General features: G+C 42.6%; 1 long non-coding RNA gene across 2 annotated transcripts; it reads left to right on the forward strand.

The window, feature by feature from the left end:
* The first annotated feature begins 5,538 nt into the window (after positions 1–5,538).
* LOC142740577 (uncharacterized) lies at positions 5,539–22,071 on the forward strand. 2 transcript variants are annotated; one of them, XR_012880792.1, is made up of 3 exons: positions 5,539–5,641; positions 12,337–12,399; positions 21,926–22,071. It is a non-coding gene; the product is annotated as an uncharacterized LOC142740577 (long non-coding RNA). The 2 variants fall into 2 exon arrangements; XR_012880793.1 differs by having other exon boundaries at positions 12,345–12,399.
* The last annotated feature ends 2,897 nt before the right edge of the window (positions 22,072–24,968 follow it).

Genomic DNA, 24,968 nt, shown 5'->3' on the forward strand with positions numbered 1-24,968 from the left:
AGTAACACAGCTGGACAATTAATTACATTTTCAAAAATAAATTTTCTTAATCTGTTAATTTGCCAAAATGTTAAATTGGTAAAAAAAAAAATCTAATTTGATGGCAGCAAAATTGTAGAATAAATGGAATTACAAATGTTAATAGCGCACAAGATGAATACCATTATTATACTTTATATGGAAGTCACAAGAATGATACAGTTTAATTTTTGCTTATTTACATACTTATTAGGTGAAAATTGTCCGTACCCATCGAACTTGGCGAGACAGATTACTAGTTAATGTTTATGGGGGTGTCCCGACTCTCCCCTGATGACTAATGTCAGGGAAAAGAAGGATCATGCATATTTGTTCCCACGGTAGATAAGCCACTACCAGAGAGGTCTTGCGGCGACTTATTCCCCTTTTCCCCATTGAAAACACATGCACACAGTATGAGCTGAGCCTCGGACCTAGTGACCCACGGGATGTTAGCTACTGGCTGCTCTGTAAAAATCTCTGTAAAAATCTCTGTAAGCCTCAAAATAGACCAACTCTCAAACCATAGTCTTTCGCTTTGCTGGTCACTGACTGTTACAGTTCTCTGACTGTCTTGGGTCAGGTCTCACTCTCATGATCCCATCACCGCTACTCTTCAGCTATCTGTACAATAGCGATCGGCCACACCACCCTCTTCTCGCTCCCCAGTTTTTTCGTACAACCAGGTGTCCTAAATGTAGTGTGAGCAAGGCAAGCACCTTGACTTACCTTATCAAAACAGTCAATAAACACAACAGGATTCAATGTGTACACAACGTCTTTGGTGGCCAGATTAATCACCCTCAGCTCCCATGTAGCATATCGTAGCATATCTTCTTCGATCATTGTCAGACTGTGGCAGGTGTTACCACTGCAAAAAGTGCCACCCAGCTGAGGGATAAAGAAGACAGTAGCAACAACACAGCATAGCAGTTCAACAAAACTTTACTAATCACAAAATTACATTGCTACAAGGGGCTCGTTCTGCCACCATGCTGTAATACATGACCTGATAATGTTTCCAAACATGCCCCTGTATGTTTTTTCATATGCAGAAAAATTTAGAAAATCAACTTTTAAAATGGCATGCACAGGATGCTAATTACTTTTGAGGAGTCATAGGGACAGTGAGCAGTCACACAGTTTGGTCTCAAAATCTGCCCTTCCAGGTTTGATTGACATCTTCCTCCAGCCTTCTCCAACTCTCGCTGATACGTCATGCCTTGTAATCTGCCCAACTTCATCTCAGGACCACGGAGTACAAGGCAATCCGTGAGAGTTGGAGGAGGCTGGTAGTGATGTAGAGCCACCAAGGGGAAGGTCAACCTAGTAGGGGGATGGCAATCAAGCCTGAAAGGGCGGTATTGGAGACCAGACGGCGTGACACAGTACACTTATGACACCTCAATGGTAATTACAATGCACACAGGTCCAGCCTTAGGGGTTTGCGAGCTGTGAAAGTGCACAGGGTGCTGCAACCTCCCTGTATGTAAAGGGAGACACTGGGCAGACCGTTTGACAAGCACTATATCCTCTGCTCCTAGTTACACACACGGAGGAGACAGGAGCAGAAGAAGCAAGAGGAGAGGAGAAAGCTCCTCCAACAGCCCTGTGTGTATATATGTGTCTCTCCGTTTGTGTATATGTTTCTCTGTATATATGTCTCTGTGTTTGTATGTGTATATGTTCCAGTATGTATGCATGTGTCTCCATGCGAGTATATGTGTGCCTATGTGTCTATATTTGTGACTGTATGTGTATATATGTCTCTGTGTTTGTGTATATGTTTCTGTGTGTATATATATATATATATATATATATATACAGTACTGTACAAAAGTTTTAGGCAGCTTTGTTCAGATGGGGTGTTTTTTATGCCGCCATTTTAAAAAACAGCGCTTAAAAAAACGCCCTGTAAAAAAAAAGGAGCATGTCACTTCTTGAGTCGTTTTTGGAGCTGTTTTTCCTTGTGTCAATGGAAAAACAGCTCCAAAAACGTCTAGAAAAATGGCTCAAAAAAGTTCTCAGCTTCAAAAACGGCTGAAAATCAGAGGCTGTTTTCTCTGATAATTTACAGCCGTTTTTGACTTAGCGTGTGAACATACCCAAAGAATGCTTTCAAAACTAGAAGTGTTAATAGTTTTTTTGATCAATTAACAAAATGCAAAGTGGATGAACAGAAGAGGAATCTATATCAAATCAATATTTGGTGTGACCACCCTTTGCCTTCAAAACAGAATCAATTCTAGGTACACTTGCACACAGTTTTTGAAGGAACTGTGTGGGAAGGTTGTTCCAAACATCTTGGAGAACTAACTACAGATCTTCTGTGGATGTAGACTTCCTCAAATATTACTGTCTATTCATGTAATCCTAGACAGACTCAATGATGTTGAGATCAGGGCTCTGTGGGGGCCATATCATCACTTCCAGGGCTCCTTGTTCTTCTTTACGCTGAAGATAGTTCTTAATGACATTGGCAGTATGTTTGGGGTCGTTGTCCTGCTGCAGAATACATTTGGAGCCAATCAGACGCCTCCCTCATGGTATTACATGATGGATAATTATCTTCCTGTATTTCTCAGCATTGAGGACACCATTAATTCTGACCAAAGCCCCAATTCCATTTGCTGAAATGCAGTCCTAAACTTGCAAGGAACCTCCACCATGCTTCAATGTTGCCAATGTTGCCTACAGACGCTCATTATTGTAACGCTCTCCAGCCCTTCAGTGAGCAAACTGCCTTCTGTTACAGCCAAATATTGAAATATGAAATTTTTAAATATTCAATCTTGACTCATCAATTCAGAACACCTGCTGCCATTTTTTTGCCCCCCAGTTCCTATGTTTTCATGCATAGTTGAGTTCCTTGGCCATGCTTCCTCATTGAAGGTATGGCTTATTGGCCGCAGTTCTTCCATGAAGACCACTTCTGGCCAGACTTCTCTGAACAGTAGATGAGTGTACCTGGGTTTTGCTGGTTTCTGCCAATTCTAAGCTGAAGGCACTGCTGGACATTTTCCGATTTCGATGGGAAGTAAGCATGGTGTGTCTTTGATCTACTGTACTAAGTTACCTTGGCCGACCACTGTGTCTATGGTCCTCAACATTGTCCATTTCTTTGTGCTTCTTCAAGAGCTTAAACACCACATCTTGAAACCCCAGTCTGTTTTGTAGTCTTTGCATGGGAGAGACCTTGCTGATGCAGTATAACTATCTTGTGTCTTGTTGTGGTGCTCAGTCTCGCCATGGTGGACCTTTGACATGAAACAGTCTTCCACAACCTCACCTTTTGTAGCAGAGTTTGGCTGTTCCTCATCCAGTTTTAAGCCTCCTACACAGCTCTTTCTGTTACAGTTAATGACTATGTTTCAACCTACATATGAAAATGATGATCATTATCACCTGTTTGGTATAATTGGTTAATCATACACCTGTCCATAATCCTACAAAATCCATGAATTTGTGCAAGTGTTTTTAAGGCAAAGGGTGGTCACAGCAAACATTGATTCGATTTAGATTACCCTTCTGTTCATTAATGTATTCATATATATATATCAGCCTATGTGATATATGCACATTTAAAGGGTAAATGTGCAAATATCATCCACTACCTTTTACCTAACGCTTTGTTATTAATTGCAACCCAACTCCACAATCCTTTTCCGACATCTAATAATGTAAAAGTGAGCTCAACATGCTTCTGTGGCCTTGACGACCACAGAGCCTTTGTAATTGCTCTGGTGTCCACTGTGCACATTAATGCAGTTCAGAGTTAAGCGACTATCAGCTCTTCGGCTGTTGTGGGGCTGCGGCCCCCATGCGTACCATGGCTACTAAAAGCTGTATTATTTGGCCACAGGCTGCCAGGGTTTGCTGGGAGTTGTGGTTCCTCAGCAGCTGGAGTGCCGAGGGTTGCTGACACCTGATGTTTTCTTAGACCCTGGGAATCCTATTTATGCAGTTAACAAGTTATTGGTTTACATAGTCTGCTCTTCCCCAATGCCCCTCCCCTCCTTTATACACTGTACTAAGCATTTCCATGATATTTATTTATTTTTTAAACCTCTTCTCATTCTTTAAGGGGGGATTCACACGAGCGTGTATTCGGTCCGTGCGGGCCGCGTGGTTTTCACGCGGCACGCATGGACCAATACAAGTCTATGGGGCAGTACAGACAGTCCGTGCTTTTTGCGCAGCGTTTGTCTGCTGCGCAAAAAGCGCGACAGGTTCAATAACTCTGCGTATTTCGCGCATCACGCACCCATTGAAGTCAATGGGTGCGTGAAAATCACGCGCACCACACGGAAGCACTTCCGAGGGACGAGCGTGATTCGCGCAACAGCAGTGAAAAGGATGAATGAAAACCGAAAAGCACCACGTGCTTTTCTGTTTCCGAACATCCAAACGGAGTGTCTTTGCGATTAGCGAAGCCGGACAAGCGTACCGAACTTCACCGGGTTCGGCCAAAGTCGTTTTGGCCGATCCCGGCAAAAAAATTATCGGTACGCGACGTCAGGAGATAGTCACTGTCCATGGTGCTGAAGGAGTTAAACTGTTTCAGCACCATGGACAGTGACTTGCGATCCCAAAATACATTAACCTGTAAAAAAAACCGAAGTTCTAACTTACCGATTACTCCTGTCTCCTTCCTGCAGTCCGACCTCCCGGGATGACACTTCAGTTCAAGTGACAGCTCCAGCCAATCACAGGCCAAGCACAGGCTGCAGCCAATCACAGGCTGCAGCGGTCACTTGGACTGCTGCGTCATCCAGGGAGGTGGGGCCCGATGTCAAGAGAGGCGCGTCACCAAGGACGCGTCACCAAGGACGCGTCACCAAGGCAACGGCCGGGAAGTTCTCGGTAAGTAGGAACTTTATCTTTTTTTTTTACAGGTTTTTCGCTGTTGTGTTCGGCATTCACTGTCGAGGGTGCTGAAAGATTTAGCTCTTTCAGCACCTTGGACAGTGACGGGCGTTGACAAGCCTCATCTCTATGATGCCGGCTGCGCGAAAATCACGCAGCCGCGCATCAGACACGCATGACACACGCAGCTGTCAAATGGTTTTTGCGCTCGCAAAACGCTGCGTTGTTTGCGCGCGCAAAAACGCAACGTTCGTGTGAATCTCCCCTAACTCTGTTCCAACTTCCTGCTGGTACATAGTCCACCAATGTTGTCTATTTTACCTATTTATAATATTACTTTGAAACATTTTTTACTGATCATGTTTGTATTGCAACAATCTCAATTGATTTGAACTCTTTAGGCCCCACCCCTTGACCCTATGATGTCATACTTTTATTTTCACTCCCTTTTACTGGTTTTTATATAAACCCCTGTATAATGTGTAATGTACTGCTGTTACACTTGCCTGAGGAAGAGACCTGTTCAGTGTTGAAAACCGTAGCCCTATGAAATAAAACAATTCTTTTAAACGGATTCCAGTCTATGTCCTTCATCCAGCAGCGCCCAGATATCTGTTTTTTCTAACTTTATCTATGCTACTTATTGCAGATGTTTTTATGCACAACCGGCCAAGGAGGATCCTGAGTCCTGGTCCTAAGCAGCTCAAAGCTTCTGTACAGAGTTGTGTCTGTTATTAGCAAATCTCGCCCGGCCCAGGTGAGCAGTTATATCTCCCTCTGTCCATTCTCAACCTACCAAAAGGTTTCTTCACTTTGGAGCTCCGTGTTTTTATTTCTTAAACAGGTTTGCGTACACCAGAATGGGAAATCTACGCTGGCTATGGGTTGGCATAGAAATCCGATATAATTTACGCCCCTTTCTGGTAAAAAATTATAGTAAATGCGTCTGGTGACCCCGACTCCTTTTACTAAGCTGCATCCACTATTTAAAAGTGGTAAGGCTGGGTTCACACGACCTATTTTCAGACGTAAACGAGGCGTATTATGCCTCGTTTTACGTCTGAAAATAGGGCTACAAATACGTCGGCAAACATCTGCCCATTCATTTGAATGGGTTTGCCGACGTACTGTGCAGACGACCTGTCATTTACGCGTCATCGTTTGACAGCTGTCAAACGACGACGCATAAAAATACAGCCTCGTCAAAAGAAGTGCAGGACACTTCTTAGGACGTTTTTGGAGCTGTTTTCTCATAGACTCCAATGAAAACAGCTCCAAAAACGGACGTAAAAAACGCCGCGAAAACGGCGCGAAAAAAGCCGCGAAAAACGCGAGTTGCTCAAAAAACGTCTGAAAATCATGGGCTGTTTTCCCTTGAAAACAGCTCTGTATTTTCAGACGTTTTTGGTCACTACGTGTGCACATACCCTAAGGGTGCGTAAGAGCATTAAAAGTTTCAACTTTTTTTTTTTATGAATTGGGACTTTGTGCATTAGAAAACTGGTGTAGAAAAGTTGCTAAATTGTCCCCTATAAGTTTATAGATAGAATAATGAAAGAAGCAGTTGTAGAATTAAAATGTAGCTAAAAATGACTGGATTCACTTGGAGCCTTATATAACGGGCAAATGCAGGGGCATAATTAGAATAGCGCTGCATACAGTGGTTATGCCAGCACCTGTACCCCAGGTCTCTTGGCAGTTGCGATCTCCAGATATAATTGTATCTGCATCCTTTCCATCCAGCAATGCTCTATAGTACCCAAGTGTCCAAATCTTCCAACACCTCTGGCTTCATGGCAAAGTTAGGAATGGGCTCCTACCTTGTTGACAGAAAACTGAACTGTAGTAATGCAAATAGGGGAATGTCTGCTTTAACCTGAGCAGCAACCAAAGGATGGATATATATCAGATAATTCCACAAAAGGAAAACCCACATAGTGGAGCTAGACATCGAAAGTTGCCGTTGTTTTTTTCCCCACAAAAAAACGAACATCACTGCAGTTGCTTATTCGTTATTTGTTGCTTGTTCTCTGGTATGTCCTGAAAGCTTCACCTTGACCCAATTCTCCACTCAGCATGTATGTTAAGATTCTATCTTTTCAATTATTCTATCATTTATATTCTTATGTGGAGAAGTTATTTATACTGTAAATCACCCTGACAACCTTTTTACTGGTCCCATATTATACGCAGCTGTAATCTGCATTGGAACCTGGTAGTGTTACATTTTTCTGCAGCACCACCACAGGGGAAATAAAGCATTACATGGTGCTCTCTGAAAACAATTGGCTGTCCGTGTAATGCACGGACATGTTGGATTCTCCAGGGGGAAAGGCACTCTTTGTAGCTGCTCTCTGCTCTGGCTTATGGATGGAGGTCCTGACCACCCCCAGTATTAAAAGGGTTGTCCCAGAAGTGACAATTATCACCTATCCACAGTATGATCACTGGGGACCTCACTGCTGGGACCCCCACCAATTGCGAGAACGGGCAACCTGAACACCCGTTTCTCCTCACTGCACCCCCACAGTCTGGAGGAGCTTGAATGGAGCTGGAGGTCGCGCTTGCACCTGCTGCTCCATTCAATGTCCATAGGACCGTTGAATACAGCCGAGCGCTGTACTCGGCTGTTTCCCTCAGTCCCATAGACATTTTTAATGGCGTGTCAGCACACATGCTGGGCAGCCACTCCATTTAAAGTACTACTCACGCAGTTGAGCAGTAAGGAGGAACGGGATGTTCGAAACTCCAGTTTTTGCGATCGGTGGGGGTCCCAGCGGAGGAGCCACAAGGGATCAGACGATTATCACCTATCCTGTGGATAGGTGATAAGTGTCCATTCTGGGTATATTCCTTTCCCTCAGAATGACCTAATGGAGTATTTTAAAATGCGCTTTCTAGACAACCACTTTAGCGATGCTCATTGCATTATTGTTATGCCATATTCTTTTTTTTAAAGTGGGCTGTCACTTTTGCAGATTTATGGAATTTTCCAATAATAATTACTAATAATGCCTTCTGTTCTTTCCTTACAGCATCTTTTGTAAAGTGTAGGGTTATAATGTTTTACCTGAAAAAAAATAAAACACTTTGTGGAGGAAAATGATTTAAATGTTATGCCTCTCTATGCTAAAATGCTAATATATGCAAGGAGGATATAGTGATTCTAGCAGCACAGGAAAGAATGAATTACCTCCCCAATAATAAATATTGCTCTAATGTATAACTTTGTCATCATTGACTTAGACTAAAAGGGATCTGACAGTTTATGAAAATAAAAGTTACTCATTGTATATTGAGTATGCAGTTATGAGGTTCTCAAATATACTTTCTGTATCAATTCCTCACAGGTCTCAAGGTCTCTGCTTGCTGTCATTCAATAACAACCTTCAAATTAGTTCTGCTCATGTGACAGGCACACAGGTGCTTGGTTTGTTACAGTTACAATACAGGTATTAGCAGGGGCGTAGCTAAAGGATCATGGGCTCTGGTGCAAGAATTCAGCTTAGGCCCCCCCTACCCCTCCCCAACACCAAAAGACCCCTGCCGCACCAATGGCCAGCCGCCCCCACACAGTATAATTCTCCCCGTAGCTGCACCATACAGTATAATGCTCCCCGTAGCTGCCCCATACAGTATAATGCTCCCCATAACTGCCCCTATACAGTATAATGCTCCCCGTAGCTGCCCCATACAGTATAATGCTCCCCATAACTGCCCCCATACAGTATAATGCTCCCCGTAGCTGCCCCCACACAGTATAATGCTCCCATAGCTTCACCCCACACAGTAATATGCCCCCATACAGTATAATGCCCCCATGCAGCCCCCACACAGTATATTGCCCCCCATAAAGTATAATGCCCCCATAGCAGCCCCATACAGTATAATGCCCCCATAGCAGCCCCCACACAGTATATATCCCCCATAAAGTATAATGCCCCCATAGCGGCCCCATACAGTATAATGCCTCCATAGCTGCCCCATACAGTATAATACCCCCATAAATGCCCTCATACAGTATAATGCCCCCATAGCAGCCCCATACAGTATAATGCCCCTCATAGCTGCCCCCACAAAGTATAATGCCCTCCTTAGCTGCCCCACACAGTATAATGCCCCCATACAGTATAATGCCCCCTTTAGCTGCCCCCACACAGTATAAAGCCCCCATAGCTGTCTCCCTACAGTGTAATTCCCCCATAGCTGCCACCATATCAGCCCCCCGACAGTATAATGCCCCCATAGCAGCCCTATACAGTATAATGTCCCTCATAGCTGCCATCATATCAGCCCCCCATACAGTAATGCCCCTCATAGCTGCCACCATATCAGCCCCCTCCTTATACAGTATAATTCCTTCATATGTGCATAATAGAAAAATAATAAAGTTACTTACCTATCCCCGTTCCCATGATGGGTGGAGGAGGAGATCCTTCTCCTCCTTTGCCCTGTGTTATGAGTGACTCGGCGCAGACAGGCGCGATGACGTCACTAAATCGCGACTGTCTGCGTCGAGCCGCTAATAGCTCACGACAGTGAATGCTGGAGGAAGGAGCCGCCAGCTCCTTGCTCCAGGATTAAATTCAACTGGATCTGCGTCCTGAGGACGCAAATACAGTTGGAAGCAGGACCTCGGTGAGTGGTTCGCGACCCCCCGGAGGTCTTCACATGACCCCCCAGGGGGACTGCGACTCACAGTTTGTAATGTAGTGTGTCGTGCAGTTTGTGTTTGCGGTGGAGAGAGGAGAGGGGGGCCTGTAATTTAAAGCCCCCCTCTCCTCTCTCCACTGCAAACACAGACAGTACAATACAATACAATACAATACAATACAACACACCTACATTACGGGCCCCCTCTGCAGCTCACCTGCAGTCTTCCATGCTCTTCCGCATCGGCTCTTCTACAGCGGCTGGAACGTCCCCTCTCGTGACGTCACGGTCACATGGTACACTGAGGGTACTATGTGACTGACGTCTAAACAAACCATGCCTGTAACCAGAATGTGCAGGCATCACGGCAAATACAACTGCGACCGCTGCGACCCCTATAGCTACGCCACTGGGTACTGAGTTCTGAGTTGTAACAAACCATACACCTATGTGTCCATCACATGACCAGGAAAGCTTTTTATATCCTGGAAGTAAGGTTCTTATTGAATGACAGCAAGCAGAGGTTTTTGAAAACCATGAGAAATTAATGCAGAAAATATATTGGAAAATTGTATAACTTCATTATGCATAGAATAACCTTTATTTGCTGAAACCGGAATATCCCTTAAAAATGACTCTGATTTGTAATGATAATTGTTAATTCTTAAAATGTTGTCAGAATACTAAAGTTCTAGTTTTCTTTCATGGCTATTAACCTGAATTGAGACATAACAAGGCAATGGTTACTCTCCCAGATTAGACCATGTCAGCCATGTTCTAGTGGTTGAACAGTTAATAGTGGGGGATCGTACTGACCACCATCAATCAATGGGTTTGAAAAGATTAGGTGGTCTGTATCTCTGGAGTAATCCCTTGTGGATCAAATGACTAAATATCCTATAAGCCTTACAGAAGCAAATCTAGTGGAAACTATACATTGAAAGCAAATCTCTTTCAGTCTATGGAATACTTTGTAAGCAGGGAGTACACAGGGAAAAAGCCATAGATATAAATACCCCGTCTTCTTTTTTAACATTGCTGAACTTGTCGTAGAACAAAAACTATTTAATCCCACAAATAAGACCCAAATAGAAACAATGATGGGAGTTGTACAAAAGGAGCCTTTATATCTGTGATTTGGAAAATGGTAGAGCACAACTGGTAATTTGCAAAGCCAATTAAAATGTGATATATGCCCGGATATAAATATTGAAACAAAAGTTGATAGGGAATTGATGGGGAATGTTTTACTGAGAATCGAAAGGTGTTGTTTAATAGAAATTGTCCTTATTCAGCACATTGCAAGCATGAGTATATTGGCAATCGTGTCTCGTCTATGGCATCTCATTATGAGGGAGCCTGCCTTGGTGAAAACTCCTGTGATGTGTTGCTCCAATGTCGTTTGGGGTTAATCTGCTGTTAATGCGCATTTTGTTTAGTCTGGATTAAAGAAAAACATCATTTAAATAGATAATATAAAAAGTTCATTAGGAATTTAAAGGGGTTTTCCAGCCAATAAAAATGAATGGCTTATCCTCAGGATAGGCCATCAATAACTGATAGGTCTGGGTCCGACTCCCAAGACCCCTGCCGATCAGCTGTTTTGAAGGGGCCCCTTCATTTCTTCTTTCTCACTGTTAATCATCGACACACATTTAGCGGCGATTCACAGGTATTGCAGCATTCTTCTTCCATTCACTTCAACGGAAGAAAAGGCTGCAATATCTGTGAATCGCTGCTAAATGCATGTCGATGATTAACAGTGAGAAAGAAGAAATAAAGGGGAAGCAGTGGTCATATGAGCTCTGTGGCCCCTTCAAATCAGTTGATCGTACCGACCCATCAGCTATTGATGGCCTATCCTGAGGATAGGCCATCAATATTTATAGCCTGGGAAACCCCTTTAAGGCTCTGAACACACCACTACTAACGGAGCCGTGACTGTTATTACGGATCCGTTTTTAAACAGAACCCAACTAATCCTGATGGATACCAGTGACTTAAAATGGTATCTGTCAGGTTTCTGTTCGGGGTTTCTGGTGTTTTCAATGGCATGAATTATTCTGCAGACTACGCTATTCATGCCGTCTAAAACATCGCAAACCCAATGGAACAGAAAACAATGCCTATTAATTGATTATTTTAATTAATATTGAAGAGGAATGCTCCTAGTAGCGAGAGACTAAAGTGATGATTATCAGATAAACGTTTTACCATCATAGCTTGGCTAATAGCAACACTGCTCTAAGTCAATTATTTGTTTTTGTTTTGGCCCAGTTTATAGTAGGGTGCCGTCTATCCACGCACAGTGAAGTAGCTGTTTTCTTTGCTTAACCATGAAGACCAGCATAAAGTTGCACACTTTATCTATTTCAATATGGGGCAGAGAATGAGGAGATGTGAATTACTGCAGCCTTTACTTAATCCCTGGAGGCAGAGAGGAAGGAGTAGTGAGCAGGAAAGATCGATAAAGAGAGCGATTACTGCAACCCTTTACTTGCTCACTGCTGAGATAGAGATACAACTAAACTTGAATATCTTACCCATACAGGGAATTGTAAGCTTTCTGTGTGTCTGTAGAGAGAACTTGCTAGCTATTCGAGTCCTGTGATCACAGCAGCATTGGCACTGATTCAAGCAGGTACTCCCGCTCACGCTCTCTTTCTGCAGTGTCAGAGTGGTTGGTTAAAGGGGGAGGATTGGCAAGTGTAATGTGAGCTATCCGGCTTGAAGAGATAATGGCCGGGTTTTAGCTCCACCGTATTTGTAACATGGCATATAATGACAAATTCTTGTTAGTGAATTAGGAAGAAGAGGTCTACAGCACAAACGGCTACCTTTGAAGGGAAAGACTTTCCACAGGTAATATACAGGTACTTTTATTTTTTTCCTGAATGTACACTTCAAAGAGGATTTCCAACCAAAAAATCAAAATGGCCATATGTGAGTAAAAGTTATAGCAGAAGCCAAAGTTTGGTAGTGACGTTTGTTTTACTTACAGATATATTGGCATCTTTCTATTCAGTTGTGGTAGCCATTTAAAGAAAAAATTAGAACCAGAAGTGCAGCCACATTGGTTGTCTTGTTAATGATAGAGAATGATAATAAAATGGCAATTTGTCACCAGAAGATAATTCGAAGGTAACAAGAAATAGAGTTGTACTTCCTGTTATCACTTGTGCAAAAATGTATGCGCCAACAAAACAGGCTATGGCAGGACTTAATAGGAGCACACAGCTGGTACACCTGGGGGCCTACATTACACCCCTAGGCTGCCATGATGACTATCGGCACCCCACAATTGTGTCGCGGGATAGACGATGGGCTGTTGGAGGGGGCTACCCCCTATTTTCAACACCTTAGATGCCGCAGTTGCTATTTACCATGGCATCTAATTGGTTAAACAGCTGGGATTGCAGTAATCTACGATCCTGGCAGTTAGAGCAGGCTGTAAGCTGTAATATACAGCTGACACCCGCAGTTTGCCCCTCCACCCATGACGTACATGTACCATCAGGGGCGTAACTAGGAAAGACTGGGCCCCATAGCAAACTTTTGACTGGGGCCCCCCCTCCCCTGGGTGTCACACAACCCCCCCGCCTTGTAGATAGTGCCTTTTTTACAAACCCCCCCCTTTTGATAACGCCATACAGCCCCCCTGTAGATAACGTCATACAGCCCCCTTTGTAGATATCTACAGAGGGGGCTGTATGGCGCTATCTACAGAGGTGGCTGTATGGCGTTATCTACGGGGGGGCTGTATGGCGTTATCTACGGGGGGACTGTATGGCGTTCCCTACAGGGGGGTGTATGGCGTTCCCTACAGGGGGGACTGTATGGCGTTCCCTACAGGGGGGGGGCTGTATGGCACTATATACAGGGGCGGGCTGTATGGCGTTATCTAGAGGGGGGACTGTATGGCGTTATCTACGGGGGGGGGCTGTCTGGCGTTATCTACAGGGGGGACTGTATGGCGTTACCTACAGGGAGTCTGTATGGCGTTCCCCACAGGGGGGGTCTGTAGGGAACGCCATACAGCCCCCCCATGTAGGGAACGCCATACAGCCCCCCTGTAGGGAACGCCATACAGCCCCCTCCCTGTAGGGAACGCCATACAGCGTCCCCCCCGTAGGGAACACCATACAGCGTCCCCCCCTGTAGGGAACGCCATACAGCGTCCCCCCATGTAGGGAACGCCATACAGCGTCCCCCCTGTAGGGAACGCCATACAGCATCCCCCCCTGTAGGGAACGCCATACAGCCCCCCCCCTGTAGGGAACGCCATACAGCGTCCGCCCTCCCCAAAAAAATGCGACCTACAGTGTGTCCTAATAAAAGACATGTATCCCCTATCCACAGGATTGGGGATACATGTGTGATCACTGGCAGCGATAGGGAGAACGGGGGACTGAAAGTCCCCCTGAAGTTCTCCATGACTAACCTCTGACTTCCGGCGTCTGCGCAGCTCACTAAAAATGAAAGGAGCGCACAAGCGGGATCGGCGATCCATTCATTTCTCCGGAGCTGCCGTCACAGACCCCGGAAGTACGAGGTTTGTGATGGAGAACTTCAGGGGACTTTCAGTCCCCCGTTCTCCTTATCGCTGCCAGTGATCACACATGTATCCCCTATCCTGTGGATAGGGGATACATGTCTTTTGTTTAATGGCAGAGCGGGAAGATACCTCCCTGCTCTGCCGTACTGTTCAGTGGCGTCGCGCTGTAGCAGCCATAGCGGCTGCTAGCGGAGCCTCCGGCCATGGTGGGGGCCCATGCCGGCGGGCGACACGGGCCCCCTCATGCCGCGGGCCCCGTAGCAGCCGCTACTGCTGCTATGGCGGTAGTTACGCCACTGTGTACCATGGGTATTTGTAAAGCGGTTAATAAAGCAAATGCTGAACTAGTGAATAGGGAAAAATATACAACATGGTATTTTCTGGTTTCATCATTTTAGGGTAGTGGCAAACTCATCTTATTTACAGAATTACTTATTCAGGGGTTGTCTCATCACGGACAACCCTCACATTGGATCAGCTGGGACGATGAACTGGTCACTGCGGGTCTGACCTCCAGCACTTTTGCAAAGAATCTAAATTTTTCCTGGGGAAGTATTTCATGGCATCCAAACATGTGCAATACATCCATGGATGTACATGGACAGCTGGAATTTGCTAGAGTGGGAGTTGCTCTTACAATATAGGAATTTGGAATATAGACAGTGGTTGTCTTGATGATACAATCTCTTTAAGGCTATGTTCACACGGGGTATTTTGCCGAGTTTTTTGACGCGGAAACCGCGTCGCAAAACTCGGCAAAAACGGCCCGAGAACGCCTCCCATTGATTTCAATGGGAGGCGTCGGCGTCTTTTTCCCGCGAGCAGTAAAACTGCCTCGCGGGAAAAAGAAGCGACATGCCCTATCTTCGGGCGCTTCCGCCTCTGACCTCCCATTGACTTCAATGGGAGGCAGGAGAAAGCGTATTTCTCGCTGTTTTATGCCCGCGGCGCTCAATGGCCGCGGTCGAAAAACGGCGCAATAATTGCCGCGAAAATCGGCGTGCTGGGAGAGGAATATCTGCCTCAAAGTTCCAAACGGAATTTTGAGGCAGATATTCCTCCCCCAAAATACTCTGTGTGAACATAGCCTAATAGTTATTATCTGTTACAATCTGTATATTTTACTTTGATTTTATTGCCAATTTCTCCCATTTTCATGCCAACAAAGAGACTCTACTTACTTATGGCTGACATATCACACTCTGATAGTGTTACCCAATGACTGTTAGAGCAATATCGTATTATGACTTTATCCCGAGTTGTACAGAGCTGGAATACAGCTCCAAAAGGATTCTATGTGTCCCACTGTATGCAGAGGCATAACTTGAAGCTCCTTGGCCCCAAAGCAAAATGGGTAACAGGGCCCCCCTAACTACCATGTACCATTTACAATACTAGTGTCTTTTTATGTGGCAGGGGGACCATTGGACCATTGCAACAGGGCCCGCGTGCAACTGCTACCTCTGAACCCCCTATAGCTACATCCGGGGTTTTTTTCCATAAAAATTGTGACATGTTCCTTCTGATGCTATGTTATGGTGGTATTCTCCCTTTGAAGCATTACTTCTGCGAGAGAATACTCTGCAGCATGGAAACCCTATACAGCGGCACATGGAACCATGTGTACTACGTGTGCTGTCATACAGGCTTTACTATGTACATGAGGCTTTAATTGAAAAAACTTAGAATACTTTATGTCTTACATACCTTGGTTTATAACAAAGGAGTTTCACTTATAACTTTTTTTCTATGTCTCACAACTAAGGGTATGTTCACACGCAGTGTTTTCAGACGTAATTTTGGTGTTTTATGCCTCGAATTACGCCTCAAAAAATGCCCCTAATACGCCTACAAACATTTGCCCATTGCTTTCAATGGGTTTTACAGTGTTCTGTTCCCACGAGCCTTAATTTCACGAGTCGCTGTCAAAATATAATATAATGTTTCCCAAAAAGAAATTTGTCCAAATTCCATGTTACATAGTGATATTAGGATGTGTTCCTGCTACAAGAACCTCTGCTAAGGCATCATTTACACGAGCGTAATATACGCGCGTGCTTTTCACGCGTGTCGTACGCACCTATACAAGTCTATGGGCCAGTGCAGACAGTCCGTGGGTTTTGCTCAGCGTGAGTGCGCTGCGTAAAACTCACGACACGTTCTATATTTCCTCGTTTTTCGCGCATCACGCACCCATTGAAGTCAATGGGTGTGTGAAAACCATGCACGTCGCACGGAAGCACTTCCGTGCGAACTGCGTGATTCGCGCAACAGCTGTCAAACTCTGAATGTAAACAGAAAAGCACCAAGTGCTTTTCAGTTTACAAACATCCAAATGGAGTGTCATAATGATGGCGGCTGCGTGAAAATCATGCAGCCGCGCATCATACACTGATGACACACGCAGCTGTTAAGTGCATTTTGCGCGCGCAAAACGCCGCGTTTTTTGCGTGCGCAAGACGCACACGCTCGTGTAAATCAGGCCTAAGTGTACTTTCAGGGATTCCTAGACCACTTTATTGATCTTTTTTCTTCAGTATCATTCTCACCATCTCATATATCCATGTTCATTTTATAAAACAAAATCTTTTAAATTAACTGTCTTGAAGGCTGTTAAAATTTTTGGAGATAAAGCCAAGTATTCCTCTCTTATTTGTCAGTGACATTGGACTCAGAAGTACAACTGTCTACCTGTTGCTGCCTGTCGTACACCCGTCTCACCCAAGACTTTTGCATCATGGCACGTATTTACAGACAAATTCAACACAATGCTTTGACTGGGATGGAATGTAGTCTTTTCGCAAAAGCTTTTCAAACTAGAATTTCTCAAGTATTACAATTAGTGAGATTTTGAAAAATTAACCATCAACTTTTTGTCATTCTGGAGCATTGGGGACAAGAGATCAGCGAATTTCTCAAAATCCGTTTTGGGATCAGGTCGAACCGGCCAACAGATAAGATTAGTTCTGAATAAATTTGTCACGAATCTAAAGTGCCCCGATTGCCATGAAAAGTTATGTATGACACTCTTAGGTATGCGAGAACTGTATCCAACTCCTTTCAAGCTCTATAACACTGAGACAACATTAGTAATATCAAAGTGACAGCAACATGTATGGCTATGACTTAATGGACAGTAGCCAATGGTAACAAACAGCCGGTTTAAAAACACACTGCACTGTCAGATTTTTTATGTTTTTAAAAATTAAAATGGTCCAAAAATGATCCCTTTTTGGGGTCAAATACCTGCCGATGCTTATACACAAATAATGGTATCGGAAGAAGCATTGTCTGTAAAAAGCTGTCTAAAAATTATCCCTTTATGGGGGCAGATGCCTGCCGGTGTTTATACACGATGGTATCGGAAGAAGCAATGGTTGTTTGAAAAGCGGTCCAAAAATTATCCAGTTTTGGGGGCAGATGCATGCTGGTGCTTTTATATATATATATATATATATATATATATATATATATATATATATACACATACACACACACACACACACACGCACGTATATAAATATGAATGGTTTTGGTGCTACAAAAATTTGCAAAAATGCAAATGTTGAACCAAAGAAAAAGAGCACATTATAAAATAGCACACACCCAATACAAAATAATGCAAAAAGTACAAGTTTTATTCAATACAAACGAGTTAAAAACATCTAAAAAACACACAAAGACAAAAGTGCTGTAATATGCTACAGAAGAAAAGACATCCCCAATAAGAGGTAACAATAAACCTCGGTCTCTCTACACTTTGTAAATACAATTTTGTCTATGTTGCCAAGGGCTGAACTGTAAGTCCTAGTCCATGATACAATAGTAAAATAATACAGTCACATATACCTACAGTGAAGGAAATAAGTATTTGATCCCTTTCTGATTTTGTAAGTTTGCCCACTGTCAAAGTAATGAACAGTCTAGAATTTTTAGGCTAAGTTAATTTTACCAGTGAGAGATAGATGATAAAAAAAAAAAAAAAAGAAAATCACATAGTCAAAATTATATATATTTATTTGCATTGTGCACAGAGAAATAAGTATTTGATCCCCTACCAACCATTAAGAGTTCAGCCTCCTCCAGACCAGTTACACGCTCCAAATCAACTTGGTGCCTGCATTAAAGACAGCTGTCTTACATGGTCACCTGTATAAAAGACTCCTGTCCACAGACTCAATTAATCAGTCTGACTCTAACCTCTACAACATGGGCAAGACCAAAGAGCTTTCTAAGGATGTCAGGGACAAGATCATAGACCTGCACAAGGCTGGAATGGGCTGCAAAACCATAAGTAAGACGCTGGGTGAGAAGGAGACAACAGTTGGAGCAATAGTAAGAAAATGGAAGACATACAAAATGACTGTCAATCGACATCGATCTGGGGCTCCATGCAAAATCTCACCTCGTGGGGTATCCTTAATCCTGAGGAAGGTGAGAGCTCAGCCGAAAACTACACTGGAGAACTTGTTAATGATCTCAATGCAGCTGGGACCACAGTCACCAAGAAAACCATTGGTAACACATTACGCCGTAATGGATTAAAATCCTGCAGTGCCCGCAAGGTCCCCCTGCTCAAGAAGGCACATGTACAGGCCCATCTGAAGTTTGCAAATGAACATCTGGATGATTCTGAGAGTGATTGGGAGAAGGTGCTGTGGTCAGATGAGACTAAAATTGAGCTCTTTGGCATTAACTCAACTCGCCGTTTTTGGAGGAAGAGAAATGCTGCCTATGACCCAAAGAACACCGTCCCCACTGTCAAGCATGGAGGTGGAAACATTATGTTTTGGGGGTGTTTCTCTGCTAAGGGCACAGGACTACTTCACCGCATCAATGGGAGAATGGATGGAGCCATGTACCGTCAAATCCTGAGTGACAACCTCCTTCCCTCCACCAGGACATTATAAATGGCTCGTGGCTGGGTCTTTCAGTACGACAATGACCCGAAACATACAGCCAAGGCAACAAAGGAGTGGCTCAAAAAGAAGCACATTAAGGTCATGGAGTGGCCTAGCCAGTCTCCAGACCTTAATCCCAGGGAGCTGAAGATCCGAGTTGCCAAGCGACATCCTCGAAATCTTCATGATTTACAGATGATCTGCAAAGAGGAGTGGGCCAAAATTCCATCTAACATGTGTGCAAACCTCATCATCAACTACAAAAAATGTCTGACTGCTGTGCTTGCCAACAAGGGTTTTGCCACCAAGTATTAAGTCTTGTTTGCCAAAGGGATCAAATACTTATTTCTCTGTGCACAATGCAAATAAATAAATATAATTTTGACAATGTGATTTTCAGTTTTTTTTTAATATAATCTATCTCTCACTGGTAAAATTAACCTAGCCTAAAAATTCTAGACTGTTCATGTCTTTGACAGTGGGCAAACTTACAAAATCAGCAAGGGATCAAATACTTATATCCTTCACTGTATATGTCCAACAATATAGAATGGAAAAATTCAGTACTTTGTGATGTAACACCAGATACCTATAGGAACAACATGTGACAATTTGAAAACCAGAAAAATGAAAAAATAAAATAAAATACCCATAATAGAGCAAGAAGGAAGAAATGTCTATAAAACAAAATCACCCCCAAAAAATCATAATAATAAATAGAAATATACATAACTCAGGAAGGCTGTAGCATGAGTTCTTCCCCACACGATCGTCCTGGAAAATGAATTGTTACCTGGACACAGATGTATATATAGGACTGAATAACTACTTGATCCAGAATAATGCGCCAATTTTTGATGCCACTATCATTAGCAATTAGATATGTGCAAAACTATGAGTGACGTCATGTCTGTGACGTCTGTATCATCAGGCAGAGGTACACTATCAGCACCAGGATTTAAATGTAAATTAAAATCACTTTATTTATTTTTTTAAAAATAGTCACTTGGATGCAGACTAAAGTTTAACAACGCTGTATAAAAGCTTCACACTGAAAAATACGCCAATTTTTGGTCGCACTCTTAGATATATGCAAAACAATGAATGATGTTACGTTCGTGACGTTTCTTTCAGAAGGCAGGGGCACGCTTTCAGCACAAGGATTAATAATATTGAGGAAGATTTATGAATGATGTGATCAATTTTACTCATTAATGTAAGAAATTAATTGTATTGCTGCACGATGCGATGGCTGCCTGTGCCTGGTTTAATAACATACTGACACTGACTGACTCCTATCTATCTCTAAAATGTATTCTCTTCTCCTCATTATGAAGCACGCTCACTGACACTGATCCACCATCTATCTGTATTCTTTGTTTTACTATTTCTCACTCTCTGTCTGACGTCCTCTCTCTCCTATTCGTATCCCCACAAAGCACCAGCATTTTGTGGTTGGGCTGTTTATAGTGGCTAAAACTCATTTGACTGTCATCAACTCGGTCATCAGTGACATACACTCTATACCCCTCATGAGGGAGGGCTGCATGCAAGGCATTATGGGAAAGGTCATCGGGCCCCCGCCGAAATTCATGTGGTCCTTCTTCTCTGTCTTCTTGTTTTCTTCTGATCTGTAAAATGGTGGATGCTATTTTGTGCAATTCGTGCGGGACAAATCCCGAAAGTTTCGTATTCACTAAAATCCAAAACTTTTGAGAAATTCCTAACGGATTTGATTCATGTAGAATCCATTCGCTCATCTCTATTGGGGACTGTAATTATTCTTCACTATGGTTATTGGCCGTCTCTTACACAGTTCTAGAGTTCTCCATGAGTGGGAGAGACACATCCATATGTGAGTTCAAAGAAATAGAAACCATGTAGAGCCTATTTTGTGCATAAAGTCACAGTGTGTTATTTGTCAATGTATTGAGAATCAGCAAATTCTAATTATAAGGGAACAGTAAGGAGTAGGGTTACAACCTACAATACCCCTGCCACCACTGCAGTATCAGGTGAACATCTTCTACCCTCCTTTCCCCTTCCCTCATAGATTGTAAGCCCTCATGGGCAGGACCCTCCATTCTTTAGTAACAGTATGTCACTCAGCAAGCTCATGTTTTTGCACTTGCTGTATTTCATTTGTACAACGCCCTAAAATGAATGGCACTTTATAATTTAAATAATAATAAAAATAATAATAATGATACACAGATGTCATAGACCTTTACACCAATGCTGTCAAGTGTAAAAGTCAATGCAACTAGAGCTAAGACATTAGCGGTGCACACACTACCGATATAAATTGTGGCTTCCAGACCTACAGGGAAACAGGCCCCATATCTAGAATCTAGAAATCTAGAATCAGCCTGCAGCCTAGTAGGTGAAGAGCGGGGCATGGAGTCTAAGGCTTCCTTAAACCCACTGAACAACCAGTTCTCCCTATCCAGTAGTGATTTTAACAACTGAATCAGAAGAACTAGCCTGGACAGGTAGGATGGATAATGGAAGCCACCAAGGTTCCCAAATGGTAGAGGCATGGGCACGTTCCCCTTGTGCCTTCTTTATAATCTTGCCCTGGCGGTGCTGCATTGCTGAGTACTGATATCTAAGATTGAAGTGCACTGTAGTAATTCATGAGATGGCACCTGACTGATGGAACAGGGTTAATGACAAAGTTATTGTGAGGTAGAAGCCCATGAATTTTGCACTGATAGTTCTATTTCCTTCCTAATTGGTTGGCCTAAATAGAAATTTGACAATGGGTTTATTCCCCTTGGGAATAAATAAAAGGAGTTACTGTTTCCCGGTTCTGTCTCTTCCCTGCAGAGACCTGGAGGTGTCACTTGTCCCGACCTCCCTCCCCTTTTGTTTTTACTATTGGGATGTATGTCTAATTCTATGCTGTTGATTATTTTGTTCTTCTTTTAAGTCGCAGCGGCAGTCAGTTAAGAGAAAATGGAGAGTGGGGGATCGAAGGCGGACTTGCTCGCTGGGAGTCTGGCGATCGGCATACTGCTTCGAGACCCAGTTTTTACAATATGACAGTTGTTACAAGATTTGAGATATAAAATAAAGCTGTGACCGACCCCATCCATCCAAAGAAAGAATATTGTGTTTGTGTTCTATTTCCACATGGGCTGGAGAGACGTTTAGGTAATGTTTATTGTTCCCAGCAGTCATATCTATGCTCAAAAATGTATTGAATGCAGTGCCTCATCTATAGTAGCTATTACTGTGTTTTGTTTTTTTTACAACAAAATAAGTGTTTTTAATACAGGGTCGAGAAACACCGTCACGTGAAGTTTTATTTCAATAACTGAAGATCCACTTTTACTTGTGTTTATGTTTGCTGCTATCCAGTATCTGTCTACTTATCTACCTACATATGTAGCAGACCTAAGTTTGTTATTTAATTTGGAGCTTTACATTGCTGATACTTTAACCCGCATGTAAATGATTTAAAACAAAGGTTTTCCTATGATCAATATTTATCACCTATCCACTGGATGGGTGATAAATATCTGATTGGTGGGAGTCCGACCACTGGGACCCCTATCGATCATGAGTACGGGCTTACCTTGCCGTTCCTGGGATCCCCATATGAATTGATGCTCGGCCACTGCTCCATTAATTTGTATGGGTCTGCCTAAGAAAGCCTATTTAACCACGATCAGCTATCTATCTATCTATCTATCTATCTATCTATCTATCTATCTATCTATCTATCTATCTATCTATCTATCTATCAGACATAGAATGGCGACAGCACACTGCGACACTAATGCCACCTAAACCACTAAATATAAATAAATATGCACTAAAGCTAAATCTACTTACAAATAGGGAGGTTCTTAGTGCACATTTTGATCAAAAAGTGTTAGCCCACCTGCCACGACAAGGCGACCTCTGTAAGGTGGGAACCTACGCTGCACATACACCCAGAACTGGGACTAAGCTTACATATATACCTGGGGATGGTATCTATCTATCTATCTATCTATCTATCTATCTATCTATCTATCTATCTATCTATCTATCTATCTATCTATCTATCTATCTATCTATCTATCTATCTCATATCTATCTATCTATCTATCTATCTATCTATCTATCTATCTATCTATCTATCTATCTATCTATCTATCTATCTATCTATCTATCTATCTATCTATCTATCTATCTATCTCTCTCATATCTATCTATCTATCTATCTATCTATCTATCTATCTATCTATCTATCTATCTATCTATCTATCTATCTATCTATCTATCTATCTATCTATCTATCTATCTATCTATCTCTCTCATATCTATCTATCTATCTATCTATCTATCTATCTATCTATCTATCTATCTATCTATCTATCTATCTATCTATCTATCTATCTATCTATCTATCTATCTATCTATCTCTCTCATATCTATCTATCTATCTATCTATCTATCTATCTATCTATCTATCTATCTATCTATCTATCTATCTATCTATCTATCTATCTATCTATCTATCTATCTATCTATCTATCTATTACCAGAATTAGGCCTTATGCAAATTAATTACGATTTACGACCAAATTAAGCCTTGTTCACATCTGCGTTGGAGGCTCCATCGCAGATACGACTGAGAATACCGGAAACAATAGCACAGCATGCTGCCCTATTTTTTCCGGTACAACTACGGACACCCCGATGGAACCCATTAAAGTCAATGGGTTCCATCGGCTGGGTTCTGGTTTTTCCTCTGACGGAGCAGAACAACAGAAAGCCGAATTCAGATGTGAACGAGGCCTTAAGGTACCCATCAAGGTGCATGGGGCCTTATTGTAAGGCTGTAGCCTTAGGTTTTTTTCTGTCAAATTCTGTGTGAATACACAAAAAAAAGTTAGAGCAAGCGTCAAACCATGCAATATTGCTGAGGTAGAAGCATGGACTTAGCATAGTACGGTGGCACACAGAAACCCTGAAGCCCTGTAGTACAGAACTGCAAATGGCTCTATGTGACACTGTACAGCCTCCTGCACATGACTGTGCCACATGCTTGAGGCCTTAGACCTGCTCATAGCGTCATCTCCTATGCAGAACTATGTGTCTCCATTTTTGCAAAACTACAAACAAACCTGTGTCCACCTATCCCCTACTTTTTTATAACCTAGTGAATGTATGTTAGCAAAAATGTGGGGCTATATAAGGGAAGGGAGTATGACTGCATCATTAGACTACACAGGGTTTGTTTGTAGTCTGTAACCATGGAGACACATAGCAGTTAAAAATTAAAAAACTAGGATATTTTTAATCAAGACAATTTACAATTAAGTTGCTTCATTTTTTGTTTACTTTAAATGAATTGGAACAGTAAAAAAATTGTTTCAAAGGTGAACATATCTATTTTGCTGGTGCTTCCCTGTACTGCCATACAGTATTATGAAAATCACATAACAAATGTCATGATGTCATGATCAGTTGAGCCACGATGTAGAGAAGACATATCACAGTGTGTCATATAACAAATTCGACTTTACTACATGAGATCTATACATATATTTATTTCCCTAATGCATCCACTCGCATCAGTTCCTGTCTCCAGTAGGGCTTGCAATCTAATTTCCCTATCTCCCACATAAGAGCCGATTTCATAAGAAGCCAATAGGACATCAGTATCTTTTCGGACAGTGGCAGGAAACCGGAGAACCTGGAGGCAAACCAGTAAACAGAGAAAGTATACAAAATGCAGATGTTGATCTTTTATATATCTTTCTTCTGCAAACATTAGAACGACAACACTATTTCTGCAAATACAGTGAATACATATTTTTGGGGAATATAAGAAGACATTCAAACCAGACATGAAAGATTTACTCGAATGTGGGTGCAGTAGTGGAACAGCATTGTAAATAAAAACGTGTGAATGCGAATTTAGCTCGTTTAGTATAAAGAAGCCTTTCAGCGTCAATAGACACCATGAATGTGGTCAC

The sequence above is a fragment of the Rhinoderma darwinii genome, chromosome 2 (genome assembly GCF_050947455.1).
Source record: "Rhinoderma darwinii isolate aRhiDar2 chromosome 2, aRhiDar2.hap1, whole genome shotgun sequence".
NCBI classification, from domain to species: domain Eukaryota; kingdom Metazoa; phylum Chordata; class Amphibia; order Anura; family Rhinodermatidae; genus Rhinoderma; species Rhinoderma darwinii.